A 13,944-nucleotide genomic window follows, 5' to 3' on the forward strand; every position below is an offset into this window, starting at 1 on the left:
CGTGAAAGAAGAGTCTAGTTTCTTTTGCTACCTTGCTTAGCACTTCTAAGGGACACTGGTTCAAAATAATCATTTCCCAGCTCTTTTCAATGCCCATTGATTATTCACCAGCTGAAGTTATTTTTTTTTTTTTTTTTTGAGACGGAGTCTCGCTCTGTCGCCCAGGCTGGAGTGTTGTGGCCGGATCTCAGCTCACTGCAAGCTCCGCCTCCCGGGTTCACGCCATTCTCCTGCCTCAGCCTCCCGAGTAGCTGGGACTACAGGCGCCCGCCACCTCGCCCAGCTATTTTTTTTTTGTATTTTTTAGTAGAGACGGGGTTTCACCGTGTTAGCCAGGATGGTCTCGATCTCCTGACCTCGTGATCCGCCCGTCTCGGCCTCCCAAAGTGCTGGGATTACAGGCTTGAGCCACCGCGCCCGGCCCAAGCTGAAGTTATTAAATCACATCAATGTTTAGAAGCTAAAGCTCTGCTGTCCCCAGGCCCACTGCAGTGGGTGACCTCAGCAAACTTTGCAGTTACTAAAGCATAAAGATTCTTTATTTTTTTTTTTTTCTTTTGAGACAGAGTCTTGCTCTGTTGCCTGGGCTGGAGTGCAGCGGTGCAATCTCCTTTCACTGCAACCTCCACCTCATGGGTTCGAGCAATTCTCCTGCCTCAACCTCCTGAGTAACTGGAATTACAAGTGCCCACTACCATGCCCAACTCATTTTTGTATTTTTAGTAGAGACGGGGTTTCTCTATGTTGGCCAGGCTGGTCTCAAACTTCTGACCTCAAGTGATCCACCTGCCTCAGCCTCCCAAAGTGCTGGGATTACAGGCGTGAGCTACCGCACCCGGCTAAGATTCTGTTTTTAAACAGGACCAGAGATCATCTTGAATAAAGGATGCCACCCACGATTACATACCCCAAGAGGAAAGCCTAAATACACTGATGCACTTTGGCAGAATTCACAAGAAATCATTCCATGCACTCACATTCTATTAGTATTTATTCATTTACTAAGACTTATATATGCCAAATTTGTTGCAAGCAGCCAAGCAAGATTCATTCCTATTCTGTAGACTTTATAGCAAGCTTCTCCAACCCAAGGCCCGAGGGTTGCATGGGCTTTGAATGTGTCCCAACAGAAATTCGTAAACTTTCTTAAAACATGAGTTTTTTGTGTGATATTTTTAACTCATCAGCTGTTGTTAGTGTTAGTGTATTTAATGTGTAGCCCAAGACAATTCTTCTTCCAATGTGGCCCAGGGAAGCCAAAAGATTGGACACCCCTGCTTTAGAGCATTGTGTGCAAACTGGTGATTGCCAGGGACCCATGTAGAATTCAGAAATATTTGGTTTGACCTGCAGATTTTCTTTTTAAACTCATTGCCAACATTTAAAAATCAGGAGATTCTACCTTCTTAAAACCCAGATATTCAGCTTGGATCAGTTAGCATTTTCCGTGTAACGACCAACCATTTACTCTCTCTTGATTTTGTGGTTCAGCAATTTGGGCTGGGTTCAGCCAGATGGTTCTGCTGGTCGGGGCCAGCCTGGCTGATCTCAGCTGTGCTTGTCCGCGCCTTTGTAGTCAGCTGCCAGATCAGATGAGGCTGGCTGGTCAAGGATGTCCTCGGCTGAGATGCTCTACTTGGTCTCATCTTACAGCGGACTAGCCTGGGCTTGTTCACATAAGGTCACAGTTTCTAAAGACAAAAGCAGAAGGGTGCAAGACATTTTGAGGGCTGGGCTCAAACGCACATGCCATCATTTCTGCTGTATTCTATTGGCCAGAACAAGTCTTAGGCCAGCCCAGACTCAAGGAATGGAGAAAGAGACTCCACCCTGGATGGGAGGGAAAGAATTTGTGGCCATTTTTGCAATCAACCACACAGTTATCTTAAGAAATCAGTGGATGTGGGTCAGGCCACCTGGCCAGTGGTATTCATGCGCTAGAGCCCAGAAGCAGCTGCCCTCCTTAGAAGGGTGTGTTCCTCCTGCACAAGCCTTGTCCTCACTGCTTCACTCATTCATACGACCATCTGGGCCTGTGGGCAAGGGAGCGCCTGTCATTCCTGATCCCAGAATAAGCTCCCTCCTCAACGTATCCCAAAGCCACTCCCAGCCATGAACACAACTGTTGTGCCGTACCCAGAAATCACTTTTCACTTCTCAGAACATCTCTCCCTCTACTTCCCCTATTTCCCTCCCCAGCCAATAGCTGGTGCAAGAATCTGCAGGAGTACGGAGAGGTTATTCAATAATCTCAAGATTTAGAAAAAGGCAGCTTGCGAGCCAGAGAGCCTTGGGTTCTCTGTTGGTTCCACTCCACTCATAATCTCTCAGTTTCCCCATCTGTAAAACTACCTGCTATGTTGCCATATTTCTCTTTGAAGATACTGTGTCAAGTCGTACGTAGTGCATAAACGGGGACTCATTTTGATGTAACCAAAAAAATAAGAAAAAAAGAAAATAGAAGAGTAGTTAATGTTAGTTCCCTGTTTAGCTCTGCAGCGCCCAAGCCTGATGAATTTATGACAAGCTTCCAAAAAAGAGGCAAATCTGTGGCTTGCGAAGGGTCCAGAGGATCAGTTACCCGAGGTTGTCTCGAGGAGTTGCCTGTACAAGCTGGGACTCCGCGAAACCTCGAAGTCTTGAGCTGCGCCTCCCCGTGCGCGGTCGGAGCCTTGGCAGAGCCTGCGGCGCCACCTCGTGGGCGCGGCCGCCTGGTGCAAAGTCATCCGGTGTCGGGACCCGCTTCTCGCCCCGCCAGGACCCGCGCTCACCTCCAAGCGGGACGCCGGGGGAGCCCTGATTCTCTAATGCCCGCTTCTTCGAAGTCGAGCTCTGCGGTCCCCTGCAACCATCAGATCCAGATTGCCTTCCTGCACAAGCGCGCAACTCAGCCTCGGAGCGTGCTCGAAATGCGGATGGGAACCGTTTGAATGGCATGGGTCTGCAAGAAACTCAGCTCCCAGGCCAGCCGTGGCTCAGGAAGCCTCCCACGTCGGGTAGAATCCCAGGAATCCCCCCTTGCCCCCATCCTCCCTTAACCTCCCCAAGCCTCAATTCCTTCATCTGCAAAATCGAAATGGTGATCATTCCAACACCATAGGGGTGTGACCATCTGCATCAAGCACTCAGAGCCTGGCATAGAAAGTGCAGCTCTTATTACTAGGCCTGATTAGCAGCTCTTATTATTAGGCCTGAAACTCCTCTGCATAATAGTAATGTAATAACAATAATAACAAATGGTAGTCTTCACTGTCATCATAGTAAATGACAGCTGATACATGGGCTATACACTTACTATCTCCCAAGCACTAAGACTCTTCCGTGTATGGAACGTTGTTTGTTTGTTTTGTTTCTTGAGACCAAATCTTGCTCTGTCACCCAGGCTGGAGTGCAGTGGCGCAATCTCGGCTCACTGCAACTTCCGGCTCCTGGGTTCAAGCAGTCCTCCTGCCTCAGCCTCCCGAATAGGTGGGATTACAGGCATGCGCCACCACTCCTGGCTAATTTTTGTATTTGTAGTAGAGACGGAGTTTCACCACGTTAGCCAGGCTGGTCTCAAACTCCTGACCTCAAGTGATCCGCCTGCCTCCCAAAGTGCTAGGATTACAGGTGTGAGCCACTGCACCCAGCTGGAACGTTTTTAAATGTCAAGCATTCCCATAAAGTCAAAAACATTGTTATCCCCATTTCACTGATAAGAAAATAAACTCAGAGATATTAAGTAATTAATCCAAGGTCCACTAGCAAGCAAGCAGCAGGACCAGAACTCAAATGCCAGGTTTTCTTCTTGTATAGATATTGGCAGACCAAATCTCTCCCCGCTTCCTGCTGTTTTTGTTGGTTATCTATTAAAAAGGAGAAATTAAACGAATCAAGTGGCTTTGTTTCTTCTCCACCTGTCCCACCACCCCCACCAACACCCTTCTATGACATTCCTTATTGCCATGCTGGCAGGGTGGCCCTGGGTATTTGTCCCCATCTTACAGAGAGAACATGGAGAAGCTGAGTGGAGCTGACGAGTTCAGATCACTCACTTGCCACACCGAGAAACCAGTAAGTTTTTTTTTTAGGGGGCAGGGGCGAGCTGGAATCCAGAGCTCCAAGCCATCTCTCTCCCCAACACTGACCTGGGTCACCACGCTTGTGATCAAACCTGATGCTTTCCGAGGTGTTGCCCTTTGCAACCTCGTGAGGCTGACTGAGGGAGGTTGCTGAGCAATGCTTCCAAATTGCTGGAGGATAAATGGGAGACAGGACATACATACACACACGCACGCGCGCGCGCGCACACACACACACACACACAGAGATATACCCCACTCCCTGGTTATCTGAGAATCAACATCACCTTACAATGTCCCTGTATTTTGAGGTCTGAGCATTGGCCCACAGTGTTGAGGAGCTGACTAAGATGTGGTTTTAGAGAAGATTGGAGCCCTGAGTTCTCACCCATTAGCTGCCTCCCGACACGTCCACTGAAGTCTCACACCAACTCTGGAATACAACTTGTTCAAAGGGACAGTCTTGATTTACTTCCACATGGCAGCAATTCCCATAAATGCCTGACCATCCAGCTGGGTGCTCGGACGTGAAGTCTCCAGGGCCTCCGTGGGTCCTCCTTTCCTCGTCCCATCTCCAGGCCATCAACATTGTCACCACCAGTGCCCGAGTCACATCCTCTCTCACCCGGAATTCTGCACAACCCTCTCAATGGGTCTCCCGTTTCCTGTGTTGCTTCCTCCAACTCATTTTCTACCCAGCAAGCATCACTGGATTGTGTCATTCCCCTGATTAAAACCCCTCAACAGTTACCCACTGCAGCTAGGCTGAAATCCACATGGCCATGAGGCACTGCAGATCAGGCTTCTGGCAGGTTTTTCAAGCTATCTCATGCTCCTTGCATCGTTGCCATGCTGGCCTTCCCAGAGTGCTTCCCCCACCTCCCAACATGCCAAGTTCTCTTGTTCCTTTGGAAATGCGCCCATGCCATCCACATGCTTGGCAGCCCCTTCCCACCGCAGACCCTGTGAGCTCCTTCTCCCGCTCCACACAGCAAGTGCTTCCTTCTGGATGAGGCCTTTCTGATCACCCAGTGTCACCACAATTCATGATGCTTTCCTCACTTGACTGTTCGTTTGTTGTGCATCATCCACACCCGACTCTAAGCTCCATAAAAGCAGGGGCCAAGCTATCCACCCCATCACCCAGTGCCTGGCATAGTAACGGGCAGATCACAGACTCTGTAAGTACTTGGTGAGAGAATTAATGATACGAGAGCTACAAGCCCTTATAGGAGAATCATGCATGCTAACAATCAATAATTCTTAATATATTTTATAATAGTAATAGCCAACACCAATACAGGTCTGCTCTGAGCCAGGCACTATCCTAAGCACTTCACAAGTGTGAATGCATTTAACCCTCCCAATAATCCCATCATGTTCCCAGTATTACTATATCCATCTTGGATATGGGGTGCTGGGTACATGATGGGGTTATGGGGGGGATTAAATGCATTCACACACATAAGGAAATTGAGGCACAGGTTAAGTAACCAGCCCAGTGTCACACAGCAAGCAGGTGGTGCAACTTGAGTTTCAGTCCGAGCTTCACTCCAGTGTTCATGCCGTCACCCTCCAGGCAACAGTGCCTAAACGTTCATCCACTAAGGAAAGGGATAAACCATTTCTAGCACAATGCAGGGCAGCCATGTAAAGAAAGATTAAGCTGCCAGGTGAGGTGGCTCATGCCTGTAATCCCCCTGAGGCAGGTGGACCACTTGAGGTCAGGAGTTTGAGACCAGCCTGGCCAACATGGTGAAACCCCGTTTCTACTGAAAATACAATACATATATTCCTTACATGTGTGAATGCATTTAATCCCCCCAATAACCCCATCATGTACCCATTAATTCTCTTGTGTATATATATACACACACACATATATGTGTATATATATGTGTATATATACACACACACACACACATATACACACACACACACACACACATATATAGCCAGCCATGGTGGTGCGTGCCAGTAATCTCAGCTACTTGGGAGGCTGAGGCAGCAGAATCCCTTAAACCCAGGAGGCGGAGGTTGCAGTGGGCTGAGATCGCGCCCCTGCACTGCAGCCTGGGCGACAGAGGGAGACTCCATCTCAAAACAAACAAAAAAAAAGAAAGAAAGAAAGATTAAGCCCCTCTGCCTTTACCAGCGTGGACAGATATCCCGATAGGACAGTGGGTGAATAAGCGAATACAGATCAACATGTTTTAATCTCATTTGGGGGGAAAATCAAACACAGCAACAACCAGGTATGATCATTCATATGTAGCAACACGGCTGGAAACACACATCGCAAGCAGCTGACTGGCCACTGCTGGCGCCTCCCCTGGTCCCTCTCTCCAAGCTCTGGGCAAGTGGTGCTCGCTCTTCAGTGAGATCCCTGACTGCCCTTCGGAGCATCTCCTGTCACACTCTGGGCCTTTGCTCAGCTTCCTCATTATAGCACATATTTATTTGTTTAATGCCTGTCTCTGTAAGGGTGAATACAAATTGCAAAAGAAAAATAAAATAATTTTCTCTGATGTAAAAAGAGAAAAAGACCCCCTCTTTCTCATAGAGCATTTCCTTGAGAAAACATGTAATGATCCATTCTTCCTCTGGACTTTTGAGATGTAAATCGCTTTAAAGGCTAGATAAGTCTCCTGCCGGTTTTACAACCCAGGAATTTTCTCTTACGGGTCTAAGAGCCTTCACTTTGAAATGTAAACATCAAGGAAGGTCATCCTCAAGTCTTCCAGTCTAGAATTAAATTTAGGTGACTAGCTGCAAGTTATAACTACGTCCTTGTCACAGAGGTATAAGAAGTGTATTATTCCTTTGAATAATGACAATTAGCAAACACAAATCGGCCACCCCAATTACCAAGTGATTGTAAGATAAGTTATGTGTGGCAAATGTGCTGTCAAATCCCCTTACTTGAGGCTTTGTTGATCTCGGGAACACGGATATAATGGATCGTATCTGCTTGGCTACATGAAAGGGTGAGATTTCTTGCTGTCTTTGTAGCCTTTGAGCAGATTGCCAGTGACGTGCATTGCATTCTGGCTTAATATTTATTCACTGATAACACTGTGTTCTTTCTCTTCTACTTTCACGGAAGGGCTTCCTGCCTTGGCAGGGGATTTTTGTCTTTCATTATGTTTCCTCAACATCTCTTCCCTAGTAGAGCATAAGATCCACAGGCTCTTTGTCCTTCTTGTTCGCAGCCGTCCCCAGCATCGTGCCTGGCATTGAGATGGCGCTCAAAACATGTTTATGGGATAAATAAACAAACCGACTCCCAATGTTGTTTGAATTTTCTCTTTAACAATGAGCAAGCTTCATGTATTATAATAAAAAAACAATTGAGCTTTTAAAAGCTCTACAATTGCTAATAAAACAGGAACTGGTTTGCTTTACAGATATGGACTTTATTTCCTGTTAATCGCCATGCTTCTCAGACATGAGTCAGTATGCTTTAGATCGTTATTAGTAACTACTTCAGACATTGTCATTAGCAGCCTCTGCAGATATCGTACAAAAGAACGAATACCTTCAGAACTCACACTCCCAGGTCCTTTCTAAGTACTGAGAATTGATCCCTTATCTCAAAAGCACTGCAGAGAAGATTGTCAGAATACCGTATTAGCACCTCAATCCTCCAATAAGCTACCAATTTTCACAGTGGTGGGTTGGGTTTTTTGGTTTTGTTTGTTTGTTTGGTTGGTTGGTTGGTTTTGAGATGGAGCATCCTCTGTCACCCTGGCTGGAGTGAAGTGGCCAGTGGCACCATCCCGGCTCATTGCAGCCTCTGCCTCTCAGGCTCAAGTGATGCTCCCACCTCAGCCTCCCAAGTAACTAGTAGCTGGGGATTATAGGCACCTGCCACCACGCCAGACTAATTTTTTGTATATTTGGTACAGACGGGGTTGTGTCATGTTGCCCAGGCTGGTTTCAAACTCCTGAGCTCAAGCAATCCGCCCACCTCAGTCTCCAAAGTGCCGGGATAACAGGCATGAGCCACTGCACCCTGGCCACAGTGGTGTTTTTATAAGCAGCATCTCTCCCTGAGCGGGCTCATCGAATTGGACAGCTCAGTTCCTGCGCACTGCGCCCCCGCACCCACCCCAAAACCTTCCACGCTCTTCTCAGTATGAGTGAACGAAGCAAACCAAAAATGGTTATAGCACATTCTATGGTTAGTTTCCAGAAGGCAGTGTGGGCGCCAGGCCCTGTACCAAGCACCTTAGGTGCATTAACTCGCTTACTTCTCACAACCACCCCATGAGGTGGGTACTATTAATATCCCCAGTTTACAGAGGAGAAAACAGAGGCCCCAAGATGTTGAGTGACTTCCTAGTCACATCGTTATTGGAGGCTACACACTCTCAGATGGCCTTGACCCCAAAGTCTCAGCTCTTAACCCCAAGCCATAAAATGCCCTTAGCCCCAAAGCAAGGAAACAAAAAGGAAAAAACTCAACCAGGCAAGAACCTGGCCAAGAGGAATCAGAATTTGTCTAACTAAGTCACGTTTTCCGAGTTCCTACCGAGTGCCAAGCATTAGCCTATGCACACTAAAGATGTCACCCAACGCGAGCTGCACAACAGCACTGGGAGGTGTGTGCTATGACCATCGCTATTGCAGAGAAGGGACTACGAAGCTGAGAGAGGCAAAGGGATCTACTAAGGTGCCACAGTGAGTTAGTGGCTAAGGCAGAATCCAATTCAGGTCTGTCCCTGCGGCCAATGTTCTTAGGCACAACTCTCCCAAAGCAATGAAGGAAAACATCCAAATCAGTCCAAGTGCAAACAAGGACGGGCCGGGAGGAGAAAGGGGTTGTCCTAAAGTGGGCAGTGGTAGTTATCACAGGCGATGTTCTCCACACCAGCTTAAGGGGCAGGGTGAGTCCTCTGTCCTGGGAATGGAGAAGCTCAAGCATTCTTTTTGTTTGTCGTGTGGAGGACGAGGGCCCCCGGCCTGTGTTTCTGCTCTGTCTTCTTTTGTGCCTAGCACATTGCAGATGCTCAGTGAATAGTTGTTGAATTGCACACTGACCACAAGGAGGTGAAAAAAATTTTTAAAAATAGTTGCTGAACAGGCCGGGCGCGGTGGCTCACGCCTGTAATCCCAGCACTTTGGGAGGCCGAGGCGGGCGGATCACAAGGTCAGGAGATCGAGACCACGGTGAAACCCCGTCTCTACTAAAAATACAAAAAATTAGCCGGGCGCGGTGGCGGGCGCCCGTAGTCCCAGCTACTCAGGAGGCTGAGGCAGGAGAATGGCGTAAACCCAGGAGGCGGAGCTTGCAGTGAGCCGAGATCACGCCACTGCACTCCAGCCTGGGCGACAGAGCGAGACTCCGTCTCAAAAAAAAAAAAAAAATAGTTGCTGAACAAAGGAATTAATGCACATCTTCCCTTCTACAAGAGACCTATTGCTGGTGCTTCCACAGTGGCCAACTGATAAGTGGTCTGCATGGGCCTGGACTCCAGGTGTCCTCCTCTGCCCTCCTCCCTTCTGTGTGGCTTACGAGGCCATTTGTGTGGAGAAGGATGAAGTGGGACAGGGAGGAGAGCCTTGCAAGTACTGATATCCTGCCTGTCCTGCACACATAGGATTGCTTTTAATCCTTGCAGGAAGTCACTGAGGCACTTGTCATTATTTGTATATTTACAGAGAAAGAAAGCTGAGGTTCAAGGAGTTTACATCATTTCCATATGGCCACTCAGCCAGTAGTTATGCCCTCTGGAAGGCAATTCTGACCTATTTGCTCCAAAGACCCTGCCAGTTAACCACAGAGGGAGAAGAATGAGCAGGTATTGCGTGATGGACACAAACCACACACATGATCAGTACACAGCAAGTATGTGGTGAATGAATGAATAAATACATGAACAGGAATATTTCAAGAAGAGGATTACTAACAGGATTTGTTATTATAAAACGTCATGAAAAATGGAGACTGGACAAAGTCTGGTAGATTTGACAGTTAATTTCAACTTACAGTAGCAAAAAAAAAAGAAAAAAACAGAGGAAGTCACCTATATATCCATCACCAGAGATTAGATTAATCATGGTGCATCCATATGACAAAATGTCTACGGATTTTAAAATCATGTCCTATAATTATTGTTTTGACAGGAAACACATTCGTGATCTTTAAAGTGAAACCTGAGGCTGGACACGGTGGCTCACGCCTGTAATCTCAGCACTTTGGGAGGCGAAGATGGACGGATCACTTGAGGTCAGTAGTTGGAGACCAGCCTGGCCAACATGGAGAAACCTCATCTCTACTAAAAATACAAAAATTAGCCGGATGTGGTGGCGGGTGCCTGTAGTCCCAGCTACTTAGGAGGCTGAGGCAGGAGAATTGCTTGAACCTGGGAGGCAGATGTTGCAGTGAGCCGAGATCATGCCATTGCACTCCAGCCTGGGCGATAGAGTGAGACTCGGTCTCAAAAATAAATAAGTAAATAAATAAATATACAATGAAAACGTTATGTTAGGACACATGTGTACAGCACGACCCCATTTTTATCCATGGGATACTTTAGGACATGGGGTGCTCTGGTGCGTTCTTGGTCATGTGCTCATCCCCATGACTAGAGGCCAGGTGGGATCTGGGGTTTGCCAGCCTCACTCTAATATAGTAGGGAGGGAAGTGCACTCTCCATCGACAGAAACGGCTGGCCAAACAAAGATATCGAAACAACGCTAGCCATATTTCCATGGCTTGAGTCCTGTGCCCTGTGTCAGGCCCAGTGCTAAAAGCACTTAGACATGAGATCTCATTTAACCTTCTGGCAACCCTTTGAGATAAGTATTATCATTTGTACCTCTCACAAGTGAGGAAGCAGAGACTTAGGTAGTTCGAGTCATTTAGCTGAAGTTCGGAGCAGAGCCGGGTTCTAAGACAAGTGTACCTCACACCAAGGCCAGGATGTTAACCACCAAATCTTGATACAGTAAGGCCTTCCTTTTACTGTATTACCCACTGCTAGGGCAGTAGGGGTTTGGAATAAAGAATGCAGATTGGAAACTAACAGAGAGGAGGCAAGAAGTGACATGTGGGCACAGGTGGTTGGGTGTGTCTTGGAAGGAGGGGAGGGGTGGCTGGAGGGAAGTATGGGGGTGAACAGTGGATCCCCTTGGTCAGTCTCCAGCTTCCCCAGAGGAGAAGGGAGTGAGGGTTCACGCTGAGAGGGAAGGCACCAGGGAAGGAGGGAGGACCTGAGGGCAGAGCTCATCTGGAACGGTTACTGTAGAACCTGACAAAGAGAGAAGGAGAATTGGAATAAAAATGTTCCTGAGACCAGCCTGGGCAACATAACACCCATCTGTATAAAAACTAAAAAAATTAGCAGGATATGGTGGCATGCACCTGTAGTTCCAGCTATTCAGGAGGCTGAAGCAGGAGGATTGCTTGAGCCAGGGTGGCTGAGGTTGCAGTGAGCCATGATCGTGCCACTGCACTCCAGCCTGGACAACAAAACAAGACTCCATCTCAAAAAAAAAACAGAAGGACACTGTTAAATAGGCAGTAAAAATCACCATGACAACTCAAGGGAGAGAGATTACGAAAAGAAGAAAACAGCTTCATATTGTAATACCTTAAAAGGCACTTCTTGCCTGCTTTTTTAATTATTATTTTTTATTGTACTATTTTATTTTATTTTGAGACAGGGTCTCACTGTCACCCAGGCTGGAGTGCAGGGGTGTGATCATAGTTCACTGCAACCTCTTCTCCTGGGCTCAAGCAATCCTTCCACGTCAGCCTCCAGAGTAGCTGTCACTATAGGCGCTGTCACCCCGAGACAGCAAGAACAACCCTTCCTCTTCCCTTTCCTCCTCAGCCAACTCAGTGCAAAGATGACGAAGATGAAGACCTTTTTTTTTTTTTTTTTTTCTTAAGATAGAGTTTTGCTCTTGTTGCCCAGGCTGGAGTGCAGTGGCGAAATCTCAGCTCACCACAACCTCCGCCTCTCAGGTTCAAGCTGTCCTCCTGCCTCAGCCTTCCGAGTAGCTGGGATTACAGGCATGCACCACCACACCTGGCTAATTTTTTTTTTTTTTTTTTTTTTTTTTTTTTTTTTTTGTATTTTCAGTAGAGACCAAGTTTGGCCATGTTGGCCAGGCTGGTCTTGAACTCCTGACCTCAGGTGATCGGCCTGCCTCGGCCTTCCAAAGAGCCGGGATTATAGGCGTGAGCCACTGCGCCTGGCCTTACATGGCTGCCTTTAATGTCAGATTCTCAAGTTAAGAACATAAAAGTTGGTCCTACATTTCTCTGCTAAAGACACCATTTAGAGTCAGGATAAATAGACACTCTTGGCTAGGCGCAGTGGCTCATGCCTGTAAGTCCAGAACTTTGTTAGGCCCAGGCGGGTGGATCACCTGAGGCCAGGAGTTTGAGACCAGCTTGGCCAACATGGTGAAACTCCATCTCTACTAAAATTACAAAAATTAGCCAGGCATGGTGGTACACTCCTGAGGTCCCAGCTACTCAGAAGGCTGAGGCAGGAGGATCATTTGAGCTTGGGAGGCAGAGGCTGCAGTGAGCTGAGATCACACCACTGCACTCCAGCCCCGGTAAACAGAGCAAGATTCCGTCTCAAAACAAACAAACAAACAAACAAACAAAAAAACCCTCTCATTTGCTGTACTCTGCAACCTTTATGGAGTGAAATTTTGCCATTTCTTTAAATTTACAAATACACATATCTTCTCACTAAGCAATTTCACTTTGAGGAATGTATTACATAGGTATACTTAGACAAGGCAAATGATAGAAGTACCCACTGGTTCATCACAGCATGGTTTATGATCACAAGAACTGGAAAATACCCTAAATACCCTAATTGTCCACCCACAAGGGATTGGTTAAATGCATTACAGCACCCTGGAATACACTGGAATGCTAAGCAGATTTTTTTAAGAATATGGAAGATTTTTGTGTACAGATTCGGAAAACTCTAAAATATATTGGAAGCGAAAAAGTCCAGGTGAAGAACATTGTGTATACTATGCCCCACTTGGGTAAAAATAGCGATGAAAACCATTTGTGGGAATTTGCCTGCACACGTGTAAAATTCTCTAGAAGGATATGCACAAGCAACTGGTAACAGTGTTTGCCTCTAGAGAGAAAAAAATGAGGAGAACCGGTCACTGGGATAGGAAGGAAACTTGTCATTGTGTAGACTTTTTGTACCTTTAAAAATCTGAACCATGAGAATACATTATCTATTCATGAAAATGAAGAAATTAAAATAAATATAGCTCCTGCATGAGCTGCTGCTCCAAAGAGACAAAGAGAGCTGACATCATAAGAAAAAAAAACAAAACTGTCACAAGTTCAGGCAGACAGCAGCTCCAATACATTTTGTTAAGAGGAAAAGTTTCTTCACATTTAGAAGAAAAAAATAACCTAAAGTCTATAATTACAGTATTATATTTACCGTCAAATTTAAAGGGAAAAACAAAATTATCTTTTTCTCTTCTCTAATAAGCGTAGAGCATGAATCACAAACTCAACTGCCCTTTAAACCCAGGCAGGTAACTTAAATGAATGAAGAAGGCCTGGTGACAAGAAAATCGTGGGCACTTTGGGAGGCTGAGGCAGGCGGATCATGAGGTCAGGAGATCGAGACCATCCTGGCTAACATGGTAAAACACCGTCTCTACTAAAAATACAAAAAATTAGCCCGGTGTGGTGGCGAGTGCCTGTAGTCCCAGTTACTCGGGAGGCTGAGGCAGGAGACTGGCGTGAACCCGGGAGGCAGAGCTTGCAGTGAGCCAAGACTGCACTTTAGCCTGGGCAACAGAGCAAGACTCTGTCTAAAAAGAAAAAGAAAATGATGGGAACAGTGAGGAACTTGAGATCAGATGCCATCTGGAG

The sequence above is a fragment of the Macaca mulatta genome, chromosome 10 (genome assembly GCF_049350105.2).
Source record: "Macaca mulatta isolate MMU2019108-1 chromosome 10, T2T-MMU8v2.0, whole genome shotgun sequence".
Lineage (NCBI taxonomy): Eukaryota > Metazoa > Chordata > Mammalia > Primates > Cercopithecidae > Macaca > Macaca mulatta.